The sequence below is a fragment of the Oncorhynchus masou genome, chromosome 9, assembly GCF_036934945.1.
Source record: "Oncorhynchus masou masou isolate Uvic2021 chromosome 9, UVic_Omas_1.1, whole genome shotgun sequence".
Taxonomy (NCBI): domain Eukaryota; kingdom Metazoa; phylum Chordata; class Actinopteri; order Salmoniformes; family Salmonidae; genus Oncorhynchus; species Oncorhynchus masou.
In genome coordinates, this window is record NC_088220.1 from 76,141,566 (window position 1) to 76,151,962 (window position 10,397).

At 40.6% G+C, this 10,397-nt stretch overlaps 1 long non-coding RNA gene across 1 annotated transcript; it reads right to left on the reverse strand.

Moving 5' to 3' along the window:
• Positions 1–2,114: 2,114 nt before the first annotated feature.
• Positions 2,115–7,057, reverse strand: LOC135546638 (uncharacterized). Its single transcript, XR_010456603.1, has 5 exons — positions 6,839–7,057; positions 6,307–6,482; positions 5,826–5,894; positions 5,136–5,209; positions 2,115–2,219 (listed from the first exon to the last, which is right to left on the reverse strand). It is a non-coding gene; the product is annotated as an uncharacterized LOC135546638 (long non-coding RNA).
• Between the last annotated feature and the right edge of the window lie 3,340 nt (positions 7,058–10,397).

Sequence of the window (10,397 nt, forward strand, 5' to 3'; positions counted from 1 at the left end):
ATATGCTTGCTGATGATCCCCAATTGAATTTTTCGATCAATAGAATACATGTAGAGCAAGTGAAAAAAAAACTACTAGGCGTCATGTTGGAGCAGCTTTATCATGGTCAGAACACATAGATAATATTGTTTTTAAGATGGGTAAGGGAATTGCTGTTACAATAAAATGTTCAGCGTATGTAACATCTAGCACTCTGAATCAGGTGATTCAATCACTGGTCATATCACACTTAAGAGTACTGTCTGGATATATGGTCAATCCCTGGTTCTATCACACTTAGAGTACTGCCCAGTTATAGTACTGCCCAGAGAAACAGTGATTGTTATGGGTGGGAACCCTGCTCCAACTAGGTAATGATAGGAGAAACAGTGATTGTTGTGGGTGGAAGCCCTGCTCCAACTAGGTAATGATAGGGGAAACAGTGATTGTTGTGGGTGGAAGCCCTGCTCCAACTAGGTAATGATAGGAGAAACAGTGATTGTTGTGGGTGGAAGCCCTGCTCCAACTAGGTAATGATAGGGGAAACAGTGATTGTTGTGGGTGGAAGCCCTGCTCCAACTAGGTGATGATAGGGGAAACAGTGATTGTTGTGGGTGGAAGCCTTGCTCCAACAAGGTAATGATAGGGGAAACAATGATTGTTATGGGTGGGAGCCCTGCTCCAACTAGGTAATGATAGGAGAAACAGTGATTGTTATGGGTGGGAGCCCTGCTCCAACTAGGTAATGATAGGGGAAACAGTGATTGTGGGCCCACCTGTGAGAGCTGGCATTTGCCTTCACCAGATCCAGGACTTCCTTGGTGTTCCCCACCTCACCGTCAGTGAACAAGAAGAGCTGAGGACGACAGAGGGGGTATGTTCATCATGTGTTAATGTTAAATAAGGTACATGCAACCTTGAAGTATACAGAGAATGTTTCCTCAGTAACCAAAAACATAAGTCTATTTGATGTACCAGTAAGAAATGCATGGTAATATAAATACCACACACTTAAAAGATACTGTTTGTTTGGATGTAACTCTGTAACTAAACATGCCATTGGTTGGGTGTAACTCTGTAACTAAACATGCCATTGGTTGGGTATAACTCTGTAACTAAACATGCCATTGGTTGGGTGTAACTCTGTAGCTAAACAAACCGTTGTAGTGATTGTAGTCATAGAAAGTGGAGAGGAGTTTGAGGTGCTTCAGGAGGAAACGGTGTGAATTACAGTGTGTGTGTGTGTGTGTGTGTGTGTGTATGTATGTGTGTCTATAAGGAATGATTAAGGCGTATGAGTCGGCTGTGTTAGCTACCTGTCTGGGCTGGTCAGGGAGGCAGGGCTGGCTGTAGATATCTTTTAAAGGCTGGTTGAAGCTAGGTTGAATTTTGTATTTGAATTCCTTTATTATTTGCTTTTTAAAAGAAAGGTTGGAATCAAGTATGATGCCTTGGCACTTAAAATAAGATACCACCAGGGGCTTTTTCCATAAGTGGTTGTTTTTGAGGAACATGCAGACTGTGTTTTATTTTATTGAGATGTAAACATGAGTCTCTGAACAATTTTGTCATCTGAATCATTATAGTAGTGAGGTTCTTGTGTAGTTTGTTATTTGCATGAATTTATCACTGTATCATCTGCATACATTGGCATTTCAGAGACTGTACAGAATAAAGGAAGATCATTAATGGATGTGCTGAACAGTATTGACCTCTGTGGATATCAGTGGGGGAATTGATGATTTGGTAAATAGAGGAAATTTCCACAACAGAGATGAGACAGACGGAGTGAATGGAGAGAAAGACGGAGTGAATGGAGAGAAAGACGGAATGAATGGAGAGAAAGATGGAGTGAATGGAGAGAAAGATGGAGTGAATGGAGAGAAAGATGGAGTGAATGGAGAGAAAGACAGACAGAGAGAGAGAGAGAGACAGAGAGAGAGAAAGACAGAGAGAGAAAACAGAAGTGTCCAACAGCCTTTCTCCTCTTTCTCCATCTCTACATCCACTGTATCTTCTGTCTCACCATGTTGCTCTATGTAAACATGGATTAAGGTAGTAGACTAGACTACTCATTGATCTCATATCAACACATCTACAACAGAGTGCACCCACCCCCCCTCACCTTGCTTGGCAGAAGTCTGTGCTGCCTCTACTATAGCAGTAGGCTGATGGGTGTCTTGGTAATACAACAACAGCTCAACGTCCCGGTCAAACTGATGACCTGCAGCCAGACTGACCTGCAGTTAGAACAACATTCACATGAAGACAGAGCAGTCAGAGGGAATTTAACAACTATGAAGGATTCTGATGGTTCATGGTGCTAGTGAGAGTGCACACACACAGACATACTGTACACAGACATTCATACATACAGTACCAGTCAAACGTTTGGACACACCTACTCATTCCAGGGTTTTCCTTTATTTTAGACTATTTTCTACATTGTAGAATAATAGTGAAGACATCAAAACTATGGAATCATGTAGTAACCCAAAAAAATATATTTTACATTTTAGATTATTCTTACTTTGATGACAGCTTTGCACACTCTTGGCTCTCAACCAGCTTCACGAGGTAGTCACCTAGAATGCATTTCAATTAACAGGTGTGCCTTGTTAATAGTTAATTTGTGCAATTTATTTCCTTAATGAGTTTGAGCCAATCAGTTGTGTTGTGACAAGGTAGGGGTGGTATACAGAAGATAGCCCTATTTGGTAAAAGACCAAGTCCGTATTATGGCAAGAACAGCTCAAATAAGCAAAGAGAAAGGACAGTCCATCAATACTTTAAGACATGAAGGTCAGTCATTCCAGAAAATGTCAACAACTTTGAAAGTTTCTTCAAGTGCAGTTGCAAAAACCATCAAGCACTATGATGAAACTAGCTCTCGTGAGGACCGCCACAGGAAAGGAAGACCCAGAGTTACCTCTGCTGCAGAGGATAAGTTCATTAGAATAAATTCTTCACAGAGTTCAAGTAACAGACACATCTCAATATCAACTGTTGAGAGGAGGTCGAATTGTCGAATTGCTGCTAAGAAACGACTACTAAAGGACACCAATAATAAGAAGAGACTTTCTTGGGCCAAGAAACAAGAGCAATGGACATTAGACCGGTGGAAATCTGTCCTTTGGTCTGATGATTCCAAATGTGAGATTTTTGGTTCCAACCGCCGTGTCTTTGTGAGACGCAGAGTAGGTAAATGGATGATCTCCGCATGTGTGGTTCCCACCGTGAAGCATGGAGGAGGTGTGATGGTGTGGGGGTGCTTTACTGGCTGGCTCGTTAGCTAACATTATATGACGTGTGTACAACACCCATTGAATATGGCCTGTGTAAGTAAACTTCTGCAAAAAAAGCGCAATTAAATTGTTGCCAGCAGAGCTGGTTAGGCTGTTTTCATGTTATCCATAGGTAAACAAATTAAATGTGTGCGCTCTGAATGCTCCTAGAGCGAAACGAGATTAAGAGGGTGTGAACAATACTGAATGGGTGTAGACAAAGAAGAGCACAAAACATTCAAAGGCCATTTTCTCAAAAGTGACTTTACAATTTGATCAACTTTCAATGCAGAATTGTTCCTCAAATGCAGTGTATGATATACCATTTTGTAGCTCTGAGTCTCTATTTTAATCCAACGTAAAAAAACACCATTTCAAATTTTGCTACATAAGACCGAATCCAGGTGGTGTCACATCTGGTTTGTACTATCATTTGTTTTTCGACAGGACAATGAACCAGTGAAGGAAAAGCAGCCAACAAGTGCTCAGCATATGTGGCAACTCCTTCAAGAGTGTTGGAAAAGCATTCCATGTGAAGCTGGTTGAGAGAATGCCAAGGGTGTGCAAAGTTGTCATCAAGGCAGAGGGTGGCCACTTAGAAGAATCTCAAATATAAAATATATTTTGATTTGTTTAACACTTTTTTGGTTACGACATGATTCCATATGTGTTATTTCATAGTTTTGATCTCTTCACTATTATTCTACAATGTAGAAAATTGAAAAAATTAAGAAAAACCCTTGAATGGATGTTACGGTTTTCTTTGTGCAAAGGAGAGTCGGACCAAAATGCGGCGTGTAGATTACGATCCATGTTTAATAAACAAAAGTAAACACGAATCAATTACAAAAACAACAAACATAACGAAAACCGAAACAGCCTATACTGGTGTAAATTAACACAGAACAGGGACATAAGGACAATCACCCACGAAACACTAAAAGAATATGGCTGCCTAAATATGGTTCCCAATCAGAGACAACGATCAACACCTGCCTCTGATTGAGAACCACTTCAGACAGCCATAGATACACCTAGAACACCCCACTAAGCTACCATCCCAATACATGTGAAAAAACCCCAAGACAAAACACACCACATACAAAAACCCATGCCACACCCTGGCCTGACCAAATAAATGAAGAAAACACAAAATACTTAGACCAGGGCGTGACAATGGGTAGGTGTGTCCCAACTTTTTACTGGTGCTGTATGTTCTTTAAGGTACGATAGGAGACGGTGCCAGACACATGCTCTAACCAACCCTATGAACTATGCCTATGTAACGTGTCTGTAACCAGTATATAAGGCAACTAAAAGGGACTGCCCCGTTTGAGCTCCTGGACAACATGTGTAGGTGCATTGACTTGGTTGGAACCTCTTCAGCATGCTGATTAGAGATGAAATGATATGAAAATGTAATATCACCATTATAGGAACCAAAATTATCACTGTTATCAGTATAATCGCAGTATTGTTCAAATGTACTTGTAATTATCAAAAAGTACTGATACACACACTGAAATTATTTCACCAAGTTTTATACTGAAAACCAACAAACAACAAATTAAATTAGCAGCACTATGTATTTTTGTGTGCATGAACATTAAAATAATAACATTAACGTAAGCAAATCAAATGTTCCAACATCAGCTTTAATCTGGTTGTACACGTTTGGGATTTCAGTCTTGGAAAATAATGTTGGTGATGGCACTTTGTAGTGAGGCACGGCAACCTTCATCAGCCTCAGAAAGCCAGGCCTCTCAACAACTTGAAATGGCAACATGTCATTTGCAACTTAATATGAAAGGACTGCAGTGAGGTCTTGAGCATGTTTTGATGTGGGCACATAAGCAGCCTTTAAATGCTTACTGGAGTGTCTGTATCACAACTGTAGATGAGGAGGGACCAGTAGCAGCACTGGGTTTGCCTGCTGCACACTCACTCTGTAAACAAGAGAATAGCAAATGTATTATTATTATTGGTGTTGTTACATTATAATTATTCACATACATACACACACACACACACACACACACACACACACACACACACACACACACACACACACACACACACACACACACACACACACACACACACACACACACACACACACACTTCTGTGTTGCATTTGAGTATATGCAATGACCCCATGTACAATTTACATAAATACAAATCAGTCTTAAGAAGACAGTGTTAGTGATTGCAATGAGCCCAACAATTGACATAAATACAGTCTTGTATAGGAGTCTATAGTGTTTCTCCTGTTGAAACACTTTTACAACCAAGTCGACGTCTGACAGATTTTGAATGAACAAAATATGTTGGTTGGGTGACTAAACTACATAAGGTGTTATCGTGTGCAATGGGAGAATAGAGTCTGCAGACACAGCGCATACAGCTGCAAAACAACGTGTAGTGTTTTTACCACAGTAGGTAACACTGAACGCTTCAGTTTACATTATTGACAAGCTATTAGCAAGTTAGAACAGACAAACCATGACATTTTCCCCCATTCCAAAGTCCCCACATCATGCATTGAGCTAAAAGTTAACTTACCCATGTTGGATACTGCGCCTCCATCAGACTGTTGCTAACTTTGGTTGATGCTGGTCAGTATTTACCGTGCTGATGATAAACAATTATTCACGTAAGATTGACTTTGAGTGTCCCTGTGTAAGAATTTGCAAGACAGGTATTTCTGTTTTGTATTTTAAATACATTTGCAAAAAATTCTAAAAACCAATTTTTGATTTGTCATTATGGGGTATTGTGTGTAAATTGATGAGAAGAAAACTTTTTTATATACATTTTAGAATAAGGTTATAACGTAACAATATGTGGAGAACGGGAAGGGGTCTGAATACTTTCCAAAGGCACTGTATTTAAAGAAACACACACACACACACACACACACACACACACACACACACACACACACACACACACACACACACACACACACACACACACACACACACACACACACACACACACACACACACACACACACACACACACACACCCACACACACAGTACCGTGGTTTGGGTTTTCTCTGTGTTGAGGTAGTTGAGTGGGTCCTAGGGACAGTTGGACTCTAGTCTACAGATGGGATGAGGGGACGACGCATGGGCACTGAGGGACAGACGGTAAGGCACAGAACCAGCAGGCACCGAGGACACCAGGGCACTGACACCACTGCCATTGTCTGACCCTTAGAGAGAGATGGGGTCAGGGAGGGAGGAGGAGGGAGAGAGACAGAGAGAGAAGAAAGAAGGATAGAGAGGAGAGAGAGACCCACAAATTAGCATGTTTTTGTTCTGGCCCAGCACTTCTACCTTTCAACTCAACTACTCACCAAGACCTTGATTAATTCAATCAGATGTGTTTGAGCTGGACTGGAACTAAAGCCTGCACCACTCCCTGTGGGTCTCCAAGAGCAGGACTGAAGACCACCACCCTATGAGACCAGCTGCCGGTTCCTAGTCACACTGCTGCCCACAAGGTTTTATTCTGCACTATGATGTATTAGTGGTTTGTGTCTCTCCATACAGGGGTCCATGTTCTTACCCTGGGGTTGATAGCGGGGGTTGAGCACAGCTGGAAGGCAGAGCCTCAGGCCATCGTCAGCCTGTACAGCCAGCTCTGTCACATAGTCCAGGCTGACAGAGGCCTTCTTCCCTGGAGGCAGACTACCTACACTCAGCTTGAACACATCCGGGCTCTCATCACTCTCCTCCAATAGGAAGGCCTGCTGGCCCGAGCTCAACAAATCATCATACTGCTCCCGCGCCTGAGAGGGGGACAGAGGAACACAGGGATGCATCATCAGCCTGAGACACAGTATAGTACAGTAGCATACATCCAGGGGAGGGTGCTGTCTGACTGACACTAGTCAGGTCAATGGGGTTTGACTAGCGCTGGGTAATATGGACAAAAAAACATATCGCAATAAATTGCCTGAATTGATGCGATAAATAGAAAGTTTATACCATTAGTAAGATTATGACATTAACATTAAATTATCCTTTAAACTACTATTATTAGTTTGATGATTGTAGCCATCAATTGTCCTATTACCATATCAGAAAAGTTATTTCATTTCAAACTTCACATTTCTTTAGTATAAGCAACTTATCGTAATGAACAATATCAGCAAATTGCCTGCGACAAGTGATCGGTACGGTCGGTGTCAATAACCCTGCTTTAGATTTGACAGAGAGTGGCCTTTGACCAAGCGTTGGGTGGGGAACCAGTTTTACAGGGTGAAAGTCTAATAGTGATATGAGAGCAGAGTGCTGGTAAAGCTATAATACTCTTTCTTGAAGCCCTGTAAGTCAGGGTTCCCCCCAAGTTTTCTGAGCAAAAACATTTCCTGTTTTGATTGTTGGACATAAAAGACTGTAAAAACAATGTAAAATCCACTCCAAGTGATTTACATTTTGGAAATCTTTTTCAACCTATTCCCTGATATAATAGAGAGATACTGTTGAAGTCGGAAGATGACTTACACCTCAGCCAAATACATTTAATTCCTGACATTTAATCCTAGTAAAAATCCCCTGATTTAGGTCAGTTTGGTTCACAGCTTTTTTTTAGAATGTGAAATGTCAGAATAATAGTGGAGAGAATGATTTATTTCAGCTTTTTTTTCTTTCTTCACATTCCCAGTGGGTCAGAAGTTTACATACACTCAATTAGTATTTGGTAGCATTGCCTTTATATTGTTTAACTTGGGTCAAACGTTTCAGGTAGCCTTCCACAAGCTTCCCACAATAAGTGAATTGGCCCATTCCTCCTAACAGAGCTGGAGTAACTGAGTCAGGTTTGTAGGCCTCCTTGTTCGCACATGCTTTTTCAGTTCTGCCCACAAATGTTTTTTACAGATGCAAAAAGATCCCACCATGAACGAAGGATCTGTCGGCATTTATAAAATTGTGCCGAAACTACCTTTTTCCATCACAGCTGTCGTGATTTTTATCAATAAGATATGAATGACTTTACTCGCATAAAAACTGTGGATGGAAATGTGATTTGAGATTGACGTGTTTTTTCTTTGGACAGGAAGGGAGTTATGGTCGGGTGGGCCCATAATGCCGGCCCTGACAAGAACATTTGTACAAACATGTTATTGATTGGTATTAACATGAAATTAACCCGAATTCTGCTGTTAATGATACTTTTGTGGATGTCAGAAATTTCTTAAAAAATGTTGACAGTGGCATTTGTTTCGTTGTTGACTTGTCATCTCCCCTCACCTTCTGTTTCTCCTAAACCTCAGCCACCACCTCAGTCTGTCCTATCTTGGCGCTGAACCTGCAGACAGCAGCCTCTCCTGGCAGAGGGAAAACAAAGATGGCCTCCAGAGGGCTCTCCTCCTGGTTCTCATACTGCAGCGTGGAGCTCACAGTGGCTACATGCCCCTGGACACTAACCTCCACAGCAATACTCTTCAGAGGCACTGCGAGAGGGAGCGATGGATGGAGAGAGGATAAACAAGATACTGATGAGAGCTCATGCCTGGGAGAATGAAAATCCATGCAGACATGGAAGTAAACAATCATTTCTGCTTTCAAACAGTACATGGTTTATTCTTGACAGTTACCAATCCACAGCAGTTCACCATTTTGGCACCTGAATGGGGAAGTCTGGTGTCATATTATTGTCCCCTTAACTTAAAACAAGCACTGTTTGATTAAGTTTCTGTGTTTGAAACAGTAAACATTCAAATCTTGATTTTCCAAGTGTTTTCTGATGAATTGTTTTATAAAGGCAGCCACCGAATGCAACTACTGACAGTATGATGAGAGCCATTGAGAGGTTTATCTAATCGTTGACAGTCATGCACCACATCTGCTGTTTGCAGATAAGGAATGTTGCTTTGTACTTTGTACTGTTAGGTTCTAAATAAACATAGTAAAAAACGAACGGACAAATAGTCATATAATATTGCTCTTCAGAACATATTTCCTCATACAACAGTTGCTTTGTGCAAAAAGGGACTTTATCAAGCCTGTAGTTCGTGTAAACAATGAAAAATGAAATGATCATCAGCTTGAGCAATAATGTCAATCTCTGTCCATTGTCCATCCTGTGTAACCTCTGGTTGAAGTAGTCATAGAGACCCTATTCAATGATTCTAATTCTTTCAGACTACTGCAAAAGGATGAAATGCAATAGTCAATAGTGGATGATTTTAAGTCTCCTGACTTAAGGTAAATTTAAGTTGTAAGTTTACCTGCCACCTTGATGGTGATGGTCAGGTATTTAATAATTTCAGAGATTTAGGCTAAAAAAAATGTAGTCATTGAGGCAAGTAAACATTTATTATCAGACAACTTGTATTAGATCAAAGTTTGTAAAGAAGTGTCTCTGTCACGGCTTTCGTTGTGGGAAGGAGGAGCGGACCAAAATGCAGCGTGGTTGTTATTCATTTTATTTAATTAAAGAAACTATACACGATAAACTAACAAAATAACAAATGTGCGAAAACAGCCCTATCTGGTGCAAAACACAGAGACAGAAACAATCACCCACAAACACACAGTGAAACCCAGGCTACCTAAATATGATTCCCAATCAGAGACAATGACTAACACCTGCTTCTGATTGAGAACCATATCAGGCCAGACATAGAAATAGACAAACAAGACATCCAACATAGAATGCCCACTCAGATCACACCCTGACCAACCAAACATAGAAACATACAAAGTAAACTATGGTCAGGGTGTGACAGTCTCAGGACAAACATGGATGTAGACTACTTTATCCTATAATTTGTCCTATCATACCAGCTGTAGAATATGCAATAGAATGCAACATTAACCGTAGCAGATTATTATTTTACCAAAAATAACAATAATTGTAGAGCCCGTGATGAATGTCTGTTCAATAAACATGATACATTCTGAACGTTCTGTAACGTTGAGCAGTGTTGAACAGAAGTATATAATAAGAAGCATAGTAATAAACACGATACATTCTGAACATTCTGTAACATTGAACAGTGTTGAACAGAAGTCTATAATAATAAGCATAGTAATAAACATGATACATTCTGAACATTCTGTAACGTTGAGCAGTGTTGAACAGAAGTATATAATAAGAAGCATAGTAATAAACATGA